This window comes from Mesocricetus auratus, unplaced genomic scaffold (assembly GCF_017639785.1).
Source record: "Mesocricetus auratus isolate SY011 unplaced genomic scaffold, BCM_Maur_2.0 Super-Scaffold_100020, whole genome shotgun sequence".
In the NCBI taxonomy this organism is placed as follows: Eukaryota; Metazoa; Chordata; class Mammalia; order Rodentia; family Cricetidae; genus Mesocricetus; species Mesocricetus auratus.
The window spans coordinates 16,127,416-16,148,451 of record NW_024429201.1 but is presented as its reverse complement, the minus strand read 5'-3'; the positions used below and the strand labels follow the sequence as shown (position 1 = coordinate 16,148,451).

Sequence of the window (21,036 nt, the reverse complement as noted above, 5' to 3'; positions counted from 1 at the left end):
TTAATCTTTATGTCACCTGTTTGTTTACTTGTTTTTGAAGTTGTACCACATTTCCCAGGCTGGCCTGAATGCTTCTGCTCTACCCTCATGAGAACTGGGAATACATGTACACATCACTGCATCAAGCCGAGTCTATACTGCTTAACCTTTAACCTCTTGGTCTCACTTGACGTTTCATGAGAAGGACCTCAGTCGCTCTTAAAACAGCACCCCACCTGCATTTCCTCTGACTTTTCACCATGTAGAATTACATTCTTCCAACTCATCTCACATCTCCCGCATACCCCCTTTCTTCACTCGTGAATAGAATACAGGTAATGAGAATTCTTAAGGAGGATAGAGTTTATACTTTATTGAGTATCCTTTGAAGATGACTGACAGAGCTCTCTGCAGATTTCCTTCTCAATCTACACAATGGACTTTGAGTTTGTACTGCACTTGTAATTTCTATGTAAAAGACCTATTCTGCTTCTAATTGGAGGGCAGATATAATGCAAAACATAACATAATCTATTTGGATCTTAGCTGTATGAAATAAATGTCTTTCATATCAACCCATCTCTCAAAATTACCAGGGCCAGACCAGGGTATGAGCAGTGAGCACAACCATAGTAGTTCATATGTAACCTGTGATGTCCAGGGAATTTTCTGTCTCTGATCCTCAATGCTCCATTCTTGAAAATGGGATTAATAATGACAAAAAAGAGCATTTTGAACATTAGGGCCAATGCACACAGTCCCTAATAAGGACTCTAATTTAATTTCAAAGCTGTCCATCAATATATAAAGCTATTTCCTATTTTCAAAATGCTTTATCACCCTTAGCCCAATACTGTAACTCAAGGGAAATTACTATTCATTAAAAATACCAGTGAGTTGGCTTCCTTGGGTTACAGAAGAACATTCAAACAAACTTCCAGAGCCTGCTCTAAAATAAATACCACAATGAAACCAGGCACCACTTAGCAAGCCTGAGAACCATCAGAAGGAAGGGTATAGTTAGAAACTATTCTCAAAAAGAATTACTCCACAATTAGCTTCTGCTCATCTTCAGAAGCAAAACTACATCCAGGAAACACTGGCACAAATGGAGATACCACAGAGAAACTGCATACACTGTAATAACCCAGTGATATGTAACCTCTATTAAAACAAAAAGGGTTTTAGATATATAGCACAGGTTTTTAAGACATTAAGGAAATGGTAACTCTGAAGAGTCATTTCCTAAGGAATGAAAAAGACCATATGCAGCAACAGTAGTTCACACAAATTAAACTGTCCTGTAAGAGCAACGGCCAGCGTGTAAAGAATGCATCTGAGGCTACTTGCAGCATCCTCGTGGCTCTTGCTATGGGTGTTAAATTTTCCGTAACAAAAACTGGTAACTAACAGGTTGACTCAAATTGCCTGGCAGCCTCATCAATTAGAAGGCTGCTCCTGCCCACTCTCCTATTACAACTCCTTAAGGAGTGGTCCATGCTTTGTGCTGGGTCTTTGCATAGAAGGACATAAATATCAGATAGATAGATAGATAGATAGATAGATAGATAGATAGACAGACAGATAGATAGATAGGTGATTTTTGATGCATTCATACGTACATGCATGCATACATAGGCAAGACAGGCAGGCAGAATTGGATAATAGTTCTTACATCCAAAACACGTTTTATTGTGCTAAAATTTCATTTGTTTGTAGGATTATGTAAAGCCACCTTAAACATAAAGACTGAGATTACTATCTCTGGAGAATGCTAGTGGCCATGAACCAGTATAATACACACTGAATATCAGCATCAGTGGGAAACCCTACTCTCTTTTCCAAAAGAAGATCCCTCCCACTCACGTACAATTGCCTTTTTAAAGCCTTAAAGTTGCTTCAATGTTTTTTTTTAATTAAGAGAGCGAAGGTAAATGTTTAGTTTACATAGGCCCTCAGCTAAAGCCCAGCATACCCATTGTTGACAAGAATTGCAAACACAAGGACACACACACACACACACACACACACACACACACACACACAGTGTTTTATTGATACTTGCATTTGCCAGATACAAATGGAATCTGGATGCCTCTAGTATAAACTCTCCTGTTTGCCCAAAAGCCCTATCACCCTCTGCTTTCCTCCATTGGTTTTAACACATATCCTTTTTAGGTCTAGTCCTGGGGTATTTGGGGCTATCCTCACATTTCAAAACAATTTAAAAATATAGATGAATTCAAATTCTAGAAAATAAATGGAAGCAGTAACTTGGGGCAGGCTTTTAGAATTTGCTAAATATGAAAACTCATGTTAGGATATAAACAAACTTTCTGAAGTGAGATAATGTCTGTTAGAGACTACTGGGGACTAGTCTCTAACTCAAAACCTAATCACAGCCAGGCAAGGTGGCTCATGCTTGTAAAAAGAGCCCCAGGGAGGCTGAGATAGGAGTATTGCCACAAGGATAGGCCAGCCTGGGCTACACAGTGGGAATTCCAGGACAACCAGAACTACAAACCAGGGCCCTGCCTCAAAACAAATCAAATTCAATATAAAAGTACTGTTTAGTGTGACCAGGCAGAAAGACAGGAAGCCCGAGTGGCCATTTAAAAGAACACCCGAGGAACCTGAACAACGGTCAATCCTGACCTTCACTATGTCCATGCCCTGGGCTCCATCGCCCCATTTCTCTGAAATTCAGTATCCATAGCCAGGAGATGAAGGAGCTAAGCTACACGGAGGCGTGCTCTGGGCTGTAGTACTCTATGATTCTAAAGTACCCCAGGCTGCACCTGGTGAGGAAAAAGACTTCTCTTTCTCTCTCTTTGGAATTTTGCTGCTTTCCACAGAAAAGATGTTAAACTGCACCCTGGAACAGTAGCAGAAGCAATGGAAGACAGATGTGGCAAATTCCTCAGCTGGAATTCTTCAGGGAGCCAGGAGGTGCTGAGACAAGAATCCAGAATTTATCATCTTTATTCTGGCTGATGTAACCACTGCAAACAATTGCCTCATGCCTGTGAGGTAATGGACTTTGCCAAGGACCCCATTACCCTGTGAGCAGCCCTTGAGACTCTCCTCTGTTTCATACATTCCTTTTATCAAATTAAAATTCTTTTTAAACTTTCTGCAATGGCTACAAAATAATCTGTGACATAGAATCACAAAAGAAAGGCCCAATAACACAAAGAGAATGAAAATAAACATTATCTGCTCATTTCTCACACACCTGGCCACACTGAAGACACAATAGGGGAAGGCCAGTTTTTCTCATCTCAAGAAGGAGATAAAAAGAAGAGGAGACTAAGAAGTTGAAATAGAGTCTGATAAGGACAGGGCAAGGGGTTGGGGACATCAGGGAAAGTGCTGTTCCCAACTTGAGGGGCAGGGCATCAGATTGGGAAGCTATTCCTGTGAGCAAAACACACAAGTGAATTATTCAAGAAAAAGAGGGATGTAGAGGGGAGGTAAAGAGTTGAGGTGTAGAAAAGAAAGATGTTAATACAAGAGAGAGAGAAAATAAGGGTACAGAGAAGAGATTAGGGAAGAGGGAAGAGAAAGGTAGAGGAGAAAGGAGAGAAAAGGGAGAGAGGGTGCCTAAGGAGGGAAAAAGAGAGCTGTCCCAGGAGGAGAGCAGAGATGAATTCCGGTTGTTGCCGGTCCCTTACCCTCTTGCTTAGGATATGAAGCAGAATGAAACAAACCGGATGAAACTAGACAGAAGCCTCAAACCCCCACCAAGTCTGCAAAACACATTTCAGATCTCACCTCTAGGTCACTGAGCCTATTCAGCTGGTGATGCCCTCACCATAAATCAAAGATGCCCCAAAGAACCAAGAAAGCCTCTAACAAGGGCACCCTCAATTAACCATCATTGGGACGATGCATGTAATTATTTCTTACTAGCCCAGCTAGGTTCTTAATGTTAAGTTCCATCTCATCCAGGAGGGCAAAGAGCACGCTGCTGGGTATGCCTCATGAAAAGCGAGTCCTGTGCATATGACACTCACAGCGGCTACGTGGGAATGCCCAGCCTCCCTCAGACCTGCGTGTGGTCTGTAAGAGTGGCTATGGGAAATGAGCCACAGAACCTACTTCTGAGAACACCTCGTAAAATAAAAGAAAACCAGGACGAAAGGAAGGAAAAGGAGAAAAAAAAAACCCAACCACCTAGGCAGGGATTCCCTTCCCTACTTGTTCTAACCCTCATGCAGAAGTATCTTATAGCTTCGGGATGAACGTGATCATGTAGAGCATTCATGGCTAAGCCGCAATAAAGAAATAATGCTGCAGGCTGCCTCATGACTTCTGCTATTTATCACTGACAAATCATTTAAGTCAAAAATTACAGTAACTTAGGCTGGCTGATCATTGATGAAGCCATGCCTGGTAAACCTTTACTTGCCAGGCAAATGGAAACCTGCCGGCATTCAAAAGGCAAGCAGAGTGAAGAGCACCAGTACCCTGGTTCTTCAAAGGCAGAAGTCTGGACGCAAATGTAATTGACAATAATAGGTCCGCATCCTACATCGTGTCCTTTTTGATCCTTTCTAACCCATTCTAGCGTAAGACATATTTACATTGTGCAATCACAAATATAAGTAGATGGGTTAACCAAAGAAAAATGCAAGACACTTCATTTTTACGCGGCCACAGTGGCCTCAATAAATACATAACAATAAATACGTACTAAATATTAAAAGGGGTAAATTTCTATTGTAAGTAAATTAAAACATCAAACTTTGAGAGTGCATTCTGTTCAAGTGACAAAGTGTCTGAGTGGCTTTGATGGATGATATGGATTTGCTTTTCAAGACTGTAACAGACTTACCCACGGGGTAACTAAGGAGCCCAGAGCGTGTGTGCCTGAGGCCAGCGTGCACTGCAGCCTTGGCAGACTCTCTGGCCCTACTTCTTTTCCTCTCCTGACCGTACTCGGTAGCTGTAAACTTCCTAGAGCAAACTTTCTTTCTATGAGCAGCTCTGTGTTAATGCACGGTGCTGTATTTCCTTGTTAAAATCCAGCAAGAAAATGTATCTTTCCCAGAGAGAAACCAGGGTCTCAAAAGATGCCTAGGAGAATGGGTGTCCAGGACCAGGAGATTTTCAGCACCAGGGGAACACATCTGTTAATGCAAAGCTCTTGATGTGGTAGGTACATCCATGCAAAGGCATATGACTCCATACTTTTTCCATAATGAAATTAATAAACTTTCCTACATGAGCCCTTCAGATATCTCTTTTTTTTAATTATTTATTTATTATTCATACAGTTTTTTTATCTGTGTATATGCTTGTACCCCCAGGAGAAGGCGTCAGACCTCATTATAGATGGTTGTGAGCCACCATGTGGTTGCTGGGAATTGAACTCAGGACCTCTGGAAGAACATGCAGTGCTCTTAACCTCTGAGCCATCTCTCCAGCCCCAGATATCTCTTAAAAGTGCTAAAATTAGTTCAAACAACAACAACAATTTTAGGTCTTATCTTTTTTGCCTTAGTCATTTCTCTTTAGCAGAATGGCTCTCCAGCAAGCAACGGCTCCTGAACAGCCTCCAGACTCCAAGAAAATGTTCTATGAATTTTATACTACAGTATACCTTTTTCTTCAGATATAGTTACATCATTTTTAAAATTGGGAATTAGGCCTATTTTCTCTAGTCCCTAAGGTATTCAGCCCCAGAGGAAAACTAACTTCACTCCCGCAGACAAAAAGAACTTCCTCAGTTTAACAGACTGATGTCCACTTCATCCACCCTCATGAATAAATGTTCACAGTCCACACTCTCCCCGTAAACTATACTTGGAAAATTGTAAATGACTTAGACTGTTCAAGGCTATTGGAAAGGTAAAGGTGAATGAACTCAAAATACAGCTACGCACAGACACAGTGCCACATTCATCTCTGGTTTCCCATGTTGAATTAATCAGTTTTGTCACTATAATGGAATACTCGAGGCAAGTTACTTATGGCCAAAAAAAAAGTTTATTTAGCTTGTGACTCTAGAGATTTAAGGGCAGGGTGGTTGGCACCAGATAGGCTCTGATGAGAGCCCATTTACAAAAGTAGGAGCTTTGGGCAAGGTGGGAAGCAGAAAGAAAGAGTAGGAGGGACCGGACTCAGCTAACTCAAAACAGCTAACTGGGATCTCACAGAAATGCCTTAATCCCTTCTAGGGCATCCATCAATGATCCCAATAACTTCCCCTGGGCCTCTAGATCCAAAAGATCCTATCAGTTCCCACATGTCCATAACTGAGACCAAAGCCCCAGACACATGGTCCCTTGGATACATTTGAATTATAGCACACATTATTCTGCATGCACCTTCTAGTGAACTTGTCACAATGGGCTATCCTACTGACCTCAGAGAGGCAGGAAATACAAGGTCCCCAAGAATGAGGCCGACCCACTGTGACTTTAATCTAGACAGCTTGGTTTGTAGCAGTTACTGTCACTTACTAGTTTCTATGAGTTAATCATAGGCTAGGCAACTCCGCCCCTTTCTCCTTAAAGACTGAGAAAAGTGCTGTCTCAGAGGCTTCTGTAAAAATGAAATGAAATGACACACGTGAAACGCTGGGGATGTCAACATACACTTGCTCTTAGTAGCTCAATACATGTAGCATTTAAGACGATTACACAGGATGCTTACTTTTGGGAGTATCTCTGAGGTCCCAGGGAAGAGGAAGACCAAATATACACTCTGCAGTGCACAACTGCCTACTAATTTATCTATCCCTTCATGAAGCGTCACTGGACAGTGGAACTAGTGCCAGTCATTTAATACTAGTTCTTCTTGGCTTCTTACCAGAAGCTCCAGGAGAAATACCTTCTACAATCCTGTTTGTCCTTGAAATCTCCATCTAGCACATAGTCAAGATCAAAGACCACAGATGTACGGAGGTTCCCCTCCCCCTTACTTCTCCTGCCAGTGTTTACTGGAGGAATTCTCCCACTCCACTGAAATCAGTAAGTTAGTCCAATCACAAGAATTTATACACATTCATCACTCTTACCGCGGGTACTGATATACCCTGGTCTATTATCAAAATTCCCACGAATACTTGTTTTATGGTTTTGGTTTTTTCTCTGAGAAAACCAGCCCTTCCTGGAAATAACAGAACCTCCCAGAGTGTAAAAAGAGCCGATAAGGTCACTTCTGATGCAGTTCCCATGGTTTTAATTAGTACCTGTGTGATAATGCCACCTGTATCTCTGCCTCCAGGCTGGAATTGGACTCGTCTCTCCAGACTTACGCCTACTGCACATCTCCTCTCAAGTTTTCCACTGAGACCCAAAATTCAATAAGAACAGGGTGGAACTCAGGTGCCAGTCTCTGCCTTTGTGGTCATACCTCTCATAACCCCCATCACTGGACAAGCATCTTCTTTAGCACTGTCACAGAATCCTGTCATGCCCACCCATTTACCACCATGTGCTTAGTTAGTCTTTCTTATCCATTTCTGGCCACAGGCTCCCAGCAGGCAATGGAAATCCAGCCTTGCCACTGACCTCCTATCTCCAAGCTTAGCAAGGGCCAAAACTGCCCAGCAAATACCTGTTGGGTGAATGACCAAATGTTCCTATGAGTCTGGTCCAGTAATGACGGCACAGAACTAAAGCACTCCCCACACATTACAGGTTAATTTCAGGAAGAGATGAGATGCGAAGAAGAATGGAACTGATCTGTTTTGTTCGTTAATTTGTTTTTGGCAGAGCTACAAAATCCAAAAATGCTTCCACAAATCAAATCAACATGATGCTATGTTCTTAAAGTAAGGATGTAAGGAGGCCTCGGCATTCTTTGGGGCCAGCATTTATCCCTGGCATCCAGATGGACTTTGGGAGCCCATTCCATGTGGAGGGATGCTGTCTCAGCCTGGATACATGGGGGAGGGTCTAGGCCCTGCCCCGGATGATATGACAGACTTTGAAGATCCCCCATGAAGGGCCTCACCCTCCCTGGAGAGTGGAGTGGGGATTGGGGTGGGAGATTGAAGGATGGCAGGGGAGGAAGGGAGGGAGAGGGAGAGGGAGCTGGGATTGTCATGTGAAGCAAGCTTGTTTCTAATTTAAATTAAAAAAACAAAAAAGTAAGGATGTAATTTTTAATATGCATGGCAATAATACTAAGTCAGTTAATGTTTATGTCTGAAAGTTTAAGCAGTAATGAGAGTCCAGGGGTGAGGGAACCCCGTGTGGGTGGTAGATCTGCAGAAGATAGAAACCAACCATCCATAACTCTCATGACAACACGCACACATCAGCACACACACAGTCCAGACTGGCTGAGACCAGCTGTTAGAGATGAATGCCAGACTTCACACCAGCTTCCAGTTCAGAACAACCTAAGGAAAGTGTCTGACAATGACAGGAAGGACTAATATAATGAAAGACACTGTCCTAGTGAGGAGGCAGGAAATGATGCTATGCAGCCACTGTTCAGTGGAGCTGTTGCTGTTCACCCAGATATCTCCTTTAACAAACCAAAGGGGGAGGACATGAGTGGAGGTAACTCATAAAGTTAGTAAGACAGTCCAATCCCAGTCATTTCTAAAATCCCCTGTGATCTAGCCCAGGGCACTGGCACATCCTGCTTCACACACCAAAATTCCCAGGAACATTTCTTATTTTTTTCTGAGCAATCAGCCCTTCCTAGAAATGGAAGAACCTTTCAGGGTACAAAGAGAGTTAATCAAGTCCTTTTTGACATGGCTGTCACAGAGTGACAGAGGACCACAAACATTCCTCCCCAGGGATGCAGAGCTTAACAAAGAATTCCACTTAAGCCTATGTTCCTTCTACCAAACCAGGTGTGAGGAAGTAGCAGTCTTGGGTCAGGTAAGAAAACCATTCTTCCTTCTTGGGAGTGAATGAAGTGACCATAGCTTACAGGAAAAAGGCCCAGGAAGAGAGTGACTGTGTGTGTGTGTGTGTGTGTGTGTGTGTGTGCGTGTGTGTGTGTGTGTGTGTGTGTGTGTGTGTAATTGCAGAGCAGATCAAATGACAGAGAAGCTATGTTACTGATATACAATACTCTCTCCAAAGAACTTGACAGATGAAGTCATAGAGGACTTGAAAGCACAGGTGAATGGAGGGTCCAGGAAAGAGTATTCCCTTTCAGGACCACCAATGTGACAACTCATATGCACAAAAGGGGCTTTGACATCAAGGCTCCGTCTCACAAAAGCCTCTTGAGTGTCACACACAAAAGGGCAAAACAGCACAAAGTGGTTTTGATTCCTCACTCATTTCACATGGGTGGGATTTAACAACAGCACTGCTCACACAAACCTGGGTGGGTATGTAAAGGCACACATGCAGACACATGTAAGAGAGCACACTTAAACCCTCTATTTCAAGTTATTCTGACTGGTCAAACTTGCCTTGGCTAGTGTGGTATTAGAGATGTAAAGTTTCATTCATGAAATTTTAAATAATAGTAGTAGGATTCATGGAGACACACAGCAGAACCTAACTATAAAGCACATGAATAAAGAAGTGCATGAATTCTGAACGCTTATTTTTCAGAAGAAAACAAAGAACTGAATGTCTGAGTTCTTGGAGTCTCAAAGCATAGCCTGGATTTGCATTTCAATAGCTTCAAGGTAAGCTCTGTGAAATTGGCCAAATGTACAGGCTCGCATCTCGCCTCCAACCCAAATCAGCCAATTAGTTTCTAGAGAAAGTGGCATAGTGGAGTTAATAACCAAGAGCTCAAAACCCAGTTCCACAGATGCAGACCAAAGTCACCTCAAAGTGAATGTGCCGAGAACACAGGTTTTCAAAGAACAAATTCCAGAGTGGAAGCACAAAATGCGAGCACAGCTGGGATGGCCAGGAGATGAACACACACACACACACACACACACACACACACACACATATTCACACACACATACACACTCACACACACATACATACACTCACACACACATACACACATACACACTCACACACACATACATACACTCACATACACACATACACACACTCACACACACATTCACAACACATACACACTCACACATACACACACTCACATACATACACACTCACACACACATTCACACACATACACACATACACACACATACACACTCACACACATACACTTACACACACACTCACACACATACACACACTCACACACACTCACACTCACACACTCACACACACTCACACACTCACACACACTCACACACACACACACTAAAGTAACAGACAAGGAAGGAACAGCAATACACGTAAAAATAGGGAAAACATTAAAATAAGTTGATTGAGGGCCCTTCTGCTAGAAAGGTGAGCTTGTCCATCTTTGTCTATTTAAAACTAAACCAATTTCAATGCCATCTCCATTACTTCTATCAGGTTAATACAGGCACGCTGTACGCAGCGGTACCTTAGGACTCACCCCTCAGCTCTGCCCAAGTTACCTTGTGGCATGTGGTAAGGTTGAGTGGATCCTAGTATGAATTCTACAACCCTGAAATGGGAAGCTTTGACAGACTCCCTGAACACCCCACTCCCAACCCCGACCCCTACCCCCCACCCCTGCTCTTCCTGCCTTCCCTTATTCCAAAGTGCCAACCCTTTGAAAGCCTAGGTAGCAAGGTGCTAGGTATCTGAATAACCTTCTCGGTGCTGGGCCATTCCCAGTGCTGCACTATTGTTCTTTCCTTCCTGCCTTCTCCAAGCTTTCTTACTTCCTTTTAATAAAAACAGGGCTGTTACATACTGAGAAGCCCAAAGGATGCAGTGTAAGGTTCAAGGCAGGAACCTAGGAACTAAAAGCAAAAAGGGTTGGAAGGAATGAGACTACATGAGGAAAAAGAGAATGTATGAATAGCAAACATGCCTCCCTGCATTTGCTAAGCGTCCACTCACAAGCTACGGCTAGTGCTGTGGTCTGAACATGTGTGTCCCCCTCCTCACTCCAGACATTCACATATCAAAGCCCTCACTCCCAGTGTGGTATTTACAGGTGGGTCTTTGAGCAGTAATTAAGGTGGGGTTAGATAATGGGGTGGGGTATTCAGGGTGAGACCAGTGCCTTTACTACAATGGAAGACATACTATCTCTTTCATAAGCACTCAGCCAGAGAATTAGAACCAGACACACAATCTGCAGGCACCTGGATTCTGGACTCCTCAGCCTCCTGTGAGAACCCCTCAACCCCCACGTGCCAGCATGCAAAACTGCCTGCTCTAAGTCCTCATAATAGTCCTGCCGAGTAAATGTCAGTGTGTCCATACAGCCGAGGAAACAGGACCTCAAACAAATGAAAACAGTGTTCCACAGTCACCTGTGGCAGAGACGCATGAGGCAAATGTTGGAAGCAGACAAGAAGTCTGCACATACAACAGTAGCCACAGCCTCTACTCAAGAACATGGGGCGTCCTCCCCACCTCCTTGACATTGGCCAAGGTAATTCACATGCACGCGCCATACTTACAACACTCTGAGTTAAGAACTATCTCTTGCTGATAACAAAGGTAAAGCTTTAACTGAGCACCGTACCTAAGGAAACAGAGCCAATACATGGCAGGTCAACCCTCAAACAAGCCTGGTAGATCCTGCAGCCATTGCCCTCAGCCACTCAGAAGCCTGTCCTGTGTATTAGTCTCTACTGCTATCATACACCCAATGCCAGACTGCAAAAGTCAGCACTTATGTTTTCAGGTCTACAAGGAGAATGCAGGTCTGCTGGTTTTGATGCCGGGCTCTTGGGCCCAGACTTAATGGGCAGCGGATGTTCTGGCCATGTTCCTCTTAGGACAGGTCACCAGAGACAGCTCTGTGAAACTGCACATGCGAGCATATGGCACACAGATGGCTGGAGGTGAGCTGAGAGCCAACCCAGGAGAAAGGACCTTTGCTGACCATGAGGACACATGAAGGGAATGGACACAGAGGTCTATTACAGGGGAATAAGGATTCTTGCACACCATCAAACCTGACTCATCTTGTACCAGTGACTCATAGTTAAGCTACTATACATCATGGAAAAGGAATCCGTGAACTTTACCACTAATATAAGGAACAAAGTTTTAATGGAAAACTGCAAATACCATCTCAAAAAAACTTTTAAATAATGTCATCAACAGTATTATTCAGTTTATCTTCACAATGATGCTAAAACTGAGAGAATATGACATGAAAGTATGAATTACTATCTCTTCACTAAAAACATAAAAATCACAAAATGAAATAGATCAAGGCCAACTTCTTTTTTTAAAACATTTTTAATTATGTGTCTCTGTGTGTAAGTTTGTGCACATGAATGCAGGCAGCTATAGGGGGGTCAGAAGAGGGTGCTATATGTCACGGAGCTGGAGTTACAGGTAGTTGTACACCACCCAGTGTTGGTGCTGGGAACTGAATTGGGGTCCTATACAAGAACAGTAGGTTCTCTTCAGCATTGAGCCAACTCTCCAGGTTCCCATCTAGACCTACTTTTAATTTTGATGCATTTACCTTTTTTGGAGTTGTTCTCGAATGCTGGGGACTGGGAGACATAGACCCTTTTATATGCCAGGCAAGCACTCTAATGCTGAGCTACCCAACCCTGTCCTACTTCTAACATTGAGCATCAAGTTTTTAAGTCTACTGGTCTACTAGTACTTCCCACAACCATTTTGAACTTGTGACATGACCTAACTAAATATGAGTTCCCACAACTTCCCTCAGGATTTGCATGTACTCGACATATGAAATTCAGGAAGTACTGCTAATAAAATAAAGCCAATATTCTCATGTACTAGCCTCTCCAAAAAAAAGAACTTAGTATTTTTATTATCAATATGACTTAATGGCTTGTGTATACATTCACAGGTGCAAAAAGAAATTGGAAAGAGTGTCAGAAAACTGATAAAATGGTCCCTTTCATCACATGCCTTTCTAAGTTGAACCCTTTATCTTCAATTACAGATATTCCATTCAAATGGAACAAAAATTTCAGCGGAATTTGATGTAATCTCACTTAGGTTTTAAATTCACTCACTGTTTCAAGCAATATGGTACCAACCTCATCATCTTCATTTAGGAGCGAATTGCTTTTTCCATTACAGCCTCTCTCATCTGAGATGCTTCATTCTGCTTTTCAAAATTGTATTGGAATGAGACTTATAGGCAAGTTGTCAAAGTTGGGAGCAATTTTCAAAAAGAAAAAATACACATCTTCAAAACCGGCTACAGTATTTTCAAGGTGTGACACTAAAACCATTAACCTATTCTGTGCACTCTAATTTTAACCATTCCTGAAAAATAAGCACTAAGATACTCATTGTGGTATAATTCTCAGAACTATTCTAACACACATATGTTAATCTGGGAGAATCTGTATTCTCTCCTTACTTGTGGTCCAGGTCAATTATTTATTAGGGTTGATGATGTCACATTCTCATCTAGATCCCACTTTCTCAAGGAGACTATAACAACACAAGCAACTGGTTCCTGCACATGGCCTCCAGGTGGCTTCCACAGGTGCCATGTATCTTCTCAGCATCCAAATCACTTCAGCCTCTTCCGTCTTTTCTTTCCCGAACAGTGACAGGTCATTGCATCCTGTTGACATCACCCTAAATTGCCTTTTTTGTACTTCCTCTGCCAGCACATCAGTTCAGCAGGGCTGCTCACCTCTGCTTCCAACCTGACAGCTGTTTACCCACTTCTAGTATTGAGCTTTTCCAAGTATCTTCCATGGACAGTTCATGGCTGCTAAGATATCTACCTCTGTGCTCTGCTCGAAATCCTGCAATGATCTCTTAATGTAAAGTCTAATCCCTCATTGTGACACTGCTATTGGAATTCAGTTCTTTGCTTCTTCTAGACACTGTTTGAAGTTCTTTGTAAAGGCTATACCCGCCTATCAGCCATGCCTTGCTCACTTATGTGTGCAACCTGTCTATGGTGCTCTATTTGCCTTTCACTATGCAACAGAGGGGCTCAACCATCACTGCCCCGGGCCGGAAGTCATGCTGCTTGAAAATTGCTATCACCCCACCATTCTATAAGTTTCTCTTGTGTCAGGTCCACATTATACTCTTTTTGCTCTAGTAGAGTCTACAAGATAAACACACAAGGATAGACTGAAGGCAAAACACGGTTCTCTGAAACAGACCTGCTCAAAAAGCTATCGTCATCATCATTATTGTTTTTGTTGTTAAATGTCTCCGGGAAGGAAGGCAAAGGATAGGGGCTGTTACTCACTGCCTGAAGGAGAAGCAGATATAGTCACAAGCCATGTAAAATAATAAATATAAGAACTAAAATAGATGTGCTGCTCAGTAGTATCCATGAGAAGGGTCCCATTCAAAATTATGGGCATTTGTTATCTGTGGCATTTGGAGGATGCTTCCAGGAGCAAGGCAATTGTCCCTGTATGCCCTTGAGGTGGTTTGCTGATATACACCATAGAGCACGTGGCAACAACTGTAAGAAATGTAAAAGTGCACCTGCACACTTTTGGGTAATGATCTAGTGCTGCCTCTAGCTACCCCCAGTCTAATAAGCATGTCCCCAAGTAGGTCACTAAATGGTTTGTGCTCTCTCATTACTATCACTGATGTTATGTGGGAACTCAAGAAACAACACAGAGTTTATACACATGTCCATTATGAAAACACATCCCACATCACTGGAAGAAAGGAGTCCAAACACGGTACTTGCAGAGATACAGAAGTCTGTGCCTTGAGGGTTACATGGATGCCACCTAACAGGCTAGTAACAATGCATCTCTACCACAGCTGTACATTCTGCATGATGGTAACCAAATCCCTGTGCACCATGTCCAGAGCACAGGAAACTCACTGACAGCAATGGGGACTACCAGGGTTTCTCTTAAACAGTGAAGCAATAAAAATAGTCCTTAGAAGCCCCCTTTTTATTGATTACAACAAAATACGTATGTTTACTATGAAGGGTGTGAAGACAAATACAGTTTTCTCGTACCACCCAGACATGAATGAGTTAATATTAATGCATTATCTTCTTATTTGGACCATAATGGTGAAGACAAACAATGTAAGTTTTATATGTTAGTTATGACTGGTTGTTTTCAGCCTTCCGATACCCGATTGTGAGCCATCTTCAAGAACTCTGCGAGTAAGTGTGCAGCTGAGATCATGCAGCTCACCCCATGTCACTAAACACATTTCAAAATCATGACTGTGCCCTCTAACATGTATGCTTCATGTTATCTGCCAATCTCCCTGCTTTTGTTTGATGTCAAGAGAAATATGTAATTCTAATATATGTTAGTAAGCTCTACTTGTATTTCATAATTTATTTGAAATACGTTTCTAGTAAATTCAAGTAGCCTATATGCTTTTGTTAGATATTAGTGCCAGCAATAAAATGATTGGTTGCTTCATGCATATTGATCTTTCTAAGTTCATGTGATTCTCAATTTTTATAGTTTATTGATCAGTTTGTCTATTATCTCCTTTAGTCTTCTCACAATCTTTTAAGTAATTTCATTGTTTTGAGTGCAGCAACATCAAAATTTTAGGACCTATCTACTCTAAGGCATTTTTTCCAATTTTTAAACGGTATAATAACACATGACACTACAAAGAAGCAAGCAAGAGCTAAAAAAATAAAGTTCTGTCTGCTACCTGTGTAGTCAGTTCTGAGTGGCTAGGGCACAAATGAAAAGACAGGATGGTGATCACAAGGCTCTCATCTGCATTAAAAGATACAAACTGGCTCACCTAGGAGGGAGGGCAGGACTGCTCATGGGCCAGTGTATCATATGCATCTAAATCAGTTTATCCCATAACCAGGGATGATGCCCAGCATAATGGATGGGAGGGTGGATTACAGAGAGAGAGAGTTGTTTCTCAGTCATTTTCTTTTTCAGTCCCCAATAAAAGGACTTAGTGGTAATCAGTAATTCTGCAAAAAGGCCTCTATAGACAACCAAATGGATAAAGCAGGTATTAGAGAGTCTAAGCTGGGACCTACTGGAGGGCAATCAGCGCTGGCTCCCTGAGTTCCTCTGCCTACTAGCTTCTGATCATGCTTTACACATAGGAACCACTGCAAAGGAACTGGGGGAAATAAGCATGAAGCATCTGTGGAGGCACATGGTTGACCACCTCTTCTTGACCTCTGGGTTCTATTAACTGTTGTCCCATTTGGTTCGAGTGCCCCTTGTTGCTTCTGGTTCCTGCACAATCACCTTAGCTTTTCCCATGCTTCCTGCATCACCTCATTAAGCATCACAAACTAATTTATGCATGCCATGATTCTATTGCCTGGACGCTGGTGACTCCCTTATTTAATTACTTAAACTTGCACTCTACAAGACTTCATGATAATACAGAAGAGAGCTAAAGTTAAGAGGGAAGGTTCCACGTGCTAACACTGTGCTAAGAGACTGGCCATCCCCTTGAAACATCCATTTCTGTTTTCCAAATGCAAACACCAAGATTCAGAATGGTGAAGACATTTACCCTGGGTATGGAGACATTCCACGTCACTGTGCACAAATCTGGTTCTAAAGGCTTTAACCCTCAGTAAGTCTATAGTTTTAGCATAAGTTATTCATAAATGAAATAATCAAGTAAGGTAATAATTTAAACATGCAATAATTTAAATATTAGGATTCTATATATAAATAAAACAATGAGATACTGAAACATTAGGACAAAATGCAGTAATTGTGAAAAATTCTATGAAAGCATGAGCATTACCTTTGTCTATAAAGAGTGGGAAAAAATGGTTAAAATAATGAAAGGTGAGACAGGCATGATTGTGCACACCTTTGATCCTGTTACTCAGGAGGCAGAGGCCAGCAGATCTCTGTGAGTTCCAGTACAGCCTAGGTTATGAAGAGACAGACCCTGTATCAAAACAAAGGGAGGGAGGAAGAAGGAAGGGAGGAACGGAGGGAGGGAGGAAGGGAAGGAGGGAGGGAAGGATTGATTGTAGGAAAACAGGATGCATTTGCATTAGTTATCCCAAAGCATGATGGGAATGGCAGGCAAAATATAGCACCAGAAAAGTAGACAGACCAGACTAAAGAAGGCACATTCATTCTTATTCTGTCCTAGAGTAGAAGGGAAGTCTGGTAGGGATTTTGAGACCAGGGTTGAGAAACAGGCTGGATAGGACAGGGCCTTGAACTCTGAGGACACAGGACATCTTGGCAATCCAGGTTTAAAAAATGGATCTAGACTCTACATATGTTCATAGAGATCAACATGGTTTGGTTAGAGGATGCAAGTGAGGGAGAAATCAAACTGGGAGCCAAGGTAACACAGATGAGTATTCTATTATTCACAGAATTACAAAGACGATAATGAGCTAGGATCTTACCTATGAAAAATCAGGATCAAGTATCCAAAATGACCGGTTGATTGATTTTCCAAGACAGGGTTTCTCTGTATAGCCCAAGATGTCCCAAAACTTGCTCTGTAGGGCAGCCTCGCCCTGAACTCGGAGATCCACCTGCCTCTGCCTCGAGTGCTGGCACTAAAGGTATGTGCTACCAGGTCTGGTTTCAAATTTATGTTTACATCATTAACATTTTTATTATTAAGATGAATGATCCTCAGAGAAGAAGCTAATTTTTTTCTGAATTCAGGGATACATCAGCCTCACCCACTGTGGATCAGGAAGCACAGAATCATGTCTGCATAAGGAATACTACTCATGTGTGCTTCTGATATGTCTAACAAATCAGGTGGCCTTACACAGCAAAAGTTCATTTATGTTCTGGATTCTTCCGGTCCCACTGAAATATATAGGCTTTTATAGAATTGCTGGAGAAGGAAAGCACCTCATCCCAAGGAGGGATTAATGTTACCCTGAGCGTGTCTACTGTGCCCTTCTAAGTAGATGACTCCAAATAGCCACCCAGAGTCTGTAAATGAACAGGCACAGAATGATACTCCCACATAATGAGAGTGCTGTTGAATCTTAGGTAAGGTATAAGCACACCTTTAATTACATTTAAGTTAGCATGGAGGGGTCATTGAGACCTTATGACTAGAATGACCTCTAGTCAAGTACAAAATAGAGGTGAGCTGACACTTAGTCCAAACAAAGATGCTGTCTGCTTCCCTGCTTCCTAAACTTGAATTCCAGACAAACATCAGAGGAAAATCAGACACAAGGCACAAATGATCTCTTTATTATTTTTTTCACTGAGGTGTGTATTGGGGTGGGTGTGAGATCAGGTAAAGAAAGAAAATCAAACAAAGCTCAAGCACACTAGGAGTCTGAAATATGAGCATCTCGTTATCTTGTTCTGCATCATGAAGCAACTGAGGGAAAACTGTTTCCACATCCTACCGTTACCTGCAGCCTTGGAAGTAGACTTTCAATGGGAATATTTAATGGAGGGAAGAAATGCAAGACTGCAGGAAGGGAACTGTGGGATGCCTTCCTCAGATGCCACACCCCTCTCAGAGACTTGCAACTGCCTTAATGATGTTGGGTGCTCATTGTTCTGCAGCTTTGGAGTTCATCATACTGAGGTACGGACACTCTCATTAAAACAAATAAAAGGGAAGCATACAACGGAAATCACTAATACAATTAATTTCCCTGACAGTTAAAAAATATGACCCACAGATGAGGGCTATTAGGCCTCAAAGGAGTCAGTTATCCTTTGACAAATTAGACCTGTCTAGAGATTCAAATTGCTCCAAGTCCAAGGTCTGCCCAAGTCCATCCATCTGTCACTTTCCCTCCTGTTTTGAGATGCTGACTGAGAAGTAAACTTCTCAGTGACTTCTCAGTGAAAACCACTGCCCCCGCCCCAATACTCTCATTTCAAAAGTAGTGGTTGAAGTACCATCAGAGACACTGGGAACACTAAGGGGCCACACACAAGAGGGAAAGATGCAGCCACTTAAGATGAGCAACTCAGTGAGGCTGCCACTGGCGAAGCACCCATGCTCTGAGAAATTCTGTGTTCTGACTAAAATAAGGTTTTCAAAATCCAAATTTGAGAGACATTATCAGTATGCCTGTTCTAAAGAGCTAGAGGTACTGAGCTCTTAAAATAAGTTTCAAACACACACTATAGGATTCTGCACTGAACCCATATTGCATTATTTCAAAATTAGATTTAAGGAAATTAGAATATTGTGCACTTCAGATTTCCAACACTAAGCTTTAAGTTATTTAAAGAGCCAGTTGGTTCCAGACGCTTTTCATTTATTTAATGCCTAAGTCTTGTTCTCCATACTGCATAAAACCCTACATATTTACAATCATCATGATCTCTCTAATCAATGTTTACTGGCTTCCTGATAATTGTTCTAACTTAAAGATAACATAATATCTAATATTTATTGTATTAGGTAGCCTTTAACTTTAAAACTTCAAATACACCCACATCTTTATTAAAAACAAAACTCAAGAGTCATGTGTTCTGGCATACCACATTATAGTTAGATAAGCAGAGCCCACAAGAAATGTGGCTTGCTCAGGATTTCCTATACCCAGAGGGTCAGAAGGCAGGGGTAAAGACATGGAGGTTTGCTCTCGGCTCGCACCTCCAAATCTATCTCACCAGCACCCTGGACGCCCTACACAGCTCTATTTGTAAATTCACTGAATGTTAACCTCACTAGGTGGCGTTTCTCTTACAAGTTCTACAGTAAGGTCTGTTGTAATGCAAATGTGGACTTTCTTATTGTGTTCCTTACTTACACTGGAATTTCCTAAAACAGCTGCTCTGTGTATAAGATGGCTTTTTAAACACTGTTTGTCCTTGTATACAAGGCGAATGAAGCAGACAGGCTTTGTTTAAGCTGGTAGAGAGTTGTAGCAAAAGAACTTTTAGACACTTCCAAGACAGTATTTCTCATAATGTGAAAACTCAGCTTCTCACTCACAATAGAGAGTAGACACTTGTGAGCCAGGATACATGAGAGGCCATCAGGTATCCCAAGAGCAGGCTCACAACCAAGACCTAGCATTCTAATACCACACTAGCAAGTAAAGTTCCTTTGTTTTGTTACACATTTTTTAGAAAGACACAGCTCTAGTGCTTTAAATGCCAAAAATGATTGCTCTGTTTCTAACATTATAAGTCAGTGAAACCTACAACCGTGAAAAGCACCACAGCTTCCAACCAGCTCTTATGATGATGTTATAATAACACATAACAGAATTGGGGAAAAAACCTACAAAAACTTTCTTTTCAGAAGTGTGTCTTAAAACCATCTAAAGTGAACTACAGTAAAGAAAACATTGATAATTTCTATCTATTAATAATAATTGGCCCGACTGGGAAGCTCAATAGCATATCACTGTGTCAACAAAGAGCCTTTCCATATTTAACCAGTGACTCTGAAGAGGGCAGGAAGACACACAAACAGCTGTGCTTTACCAGAACTTTATGGAGATGAAAACAAAGAAGAGGAAGTCTACAGCAGTGACTAACCACACTGTACATTCAAAAACAATGGCCACAGCACTCTCAAAGGAGGTCATCTGTTTACTTAGGTCTGGAACAATAGATGGCGTTGAACCCCAAATTTTTCAATCCCTCTTTTGTTTACCCACAAATAGTCCTCTGGCTTGCCCACAACACTGTAATGTTAACTCAAACACACAGAAAGTCAGTACTAGTAACTGACATCATCCAAAGCAGACAGACAGACCAACAATGACTCAAAAGGTCACAGAGGAAGCCTTTCTAAACATGTGGTCTAATCTGGACCCTCAAGCAGGCATATTTTCTTAATTTCAAAAATAGCAAATAAGAGTTCAATGACAGTTAAATTCTTCCCTAAAGAAAAAAAATGTCACTTTTACACAGGAAAGAGTCATCGGAGGTAAACATACTAATTTTGAACACATTTAAGCTGTGGCTTCCTTAAACTCAACAACTGCCAAGCAGACGTGTTATTATTTTTTTTTGAGTTCTCATATTTGCTAAGTTTTCACTTGGCATACGCTTGCACACTAAGCGACAGTAATTTAGACAAACTTGGACACAGAAAAGCAAGACAGGAGACACACATCTCTCCTAGCCCCTTAGTCACAGACAACTTTGACCTAGTTTCCAATAGAAACTTTCATTTC

The 21,036-nt window shown here is 41.8% G+C and overlaps 1 protein-coding gene across 12 annotated transcripts in view; it reads right to left on the bottom strand.

The window, feature by feature from the left end:
- Positions 1-21,036, bottom strand: part of Mast4 (microtubule associated serine/threonine kinase family member 4) — a 575,239-nt gene that overhangs the window by 317,800 nt on the left and 236,403 nt on the right. The gene's annotated exons all lie outside the window — the stretch shown is intronic.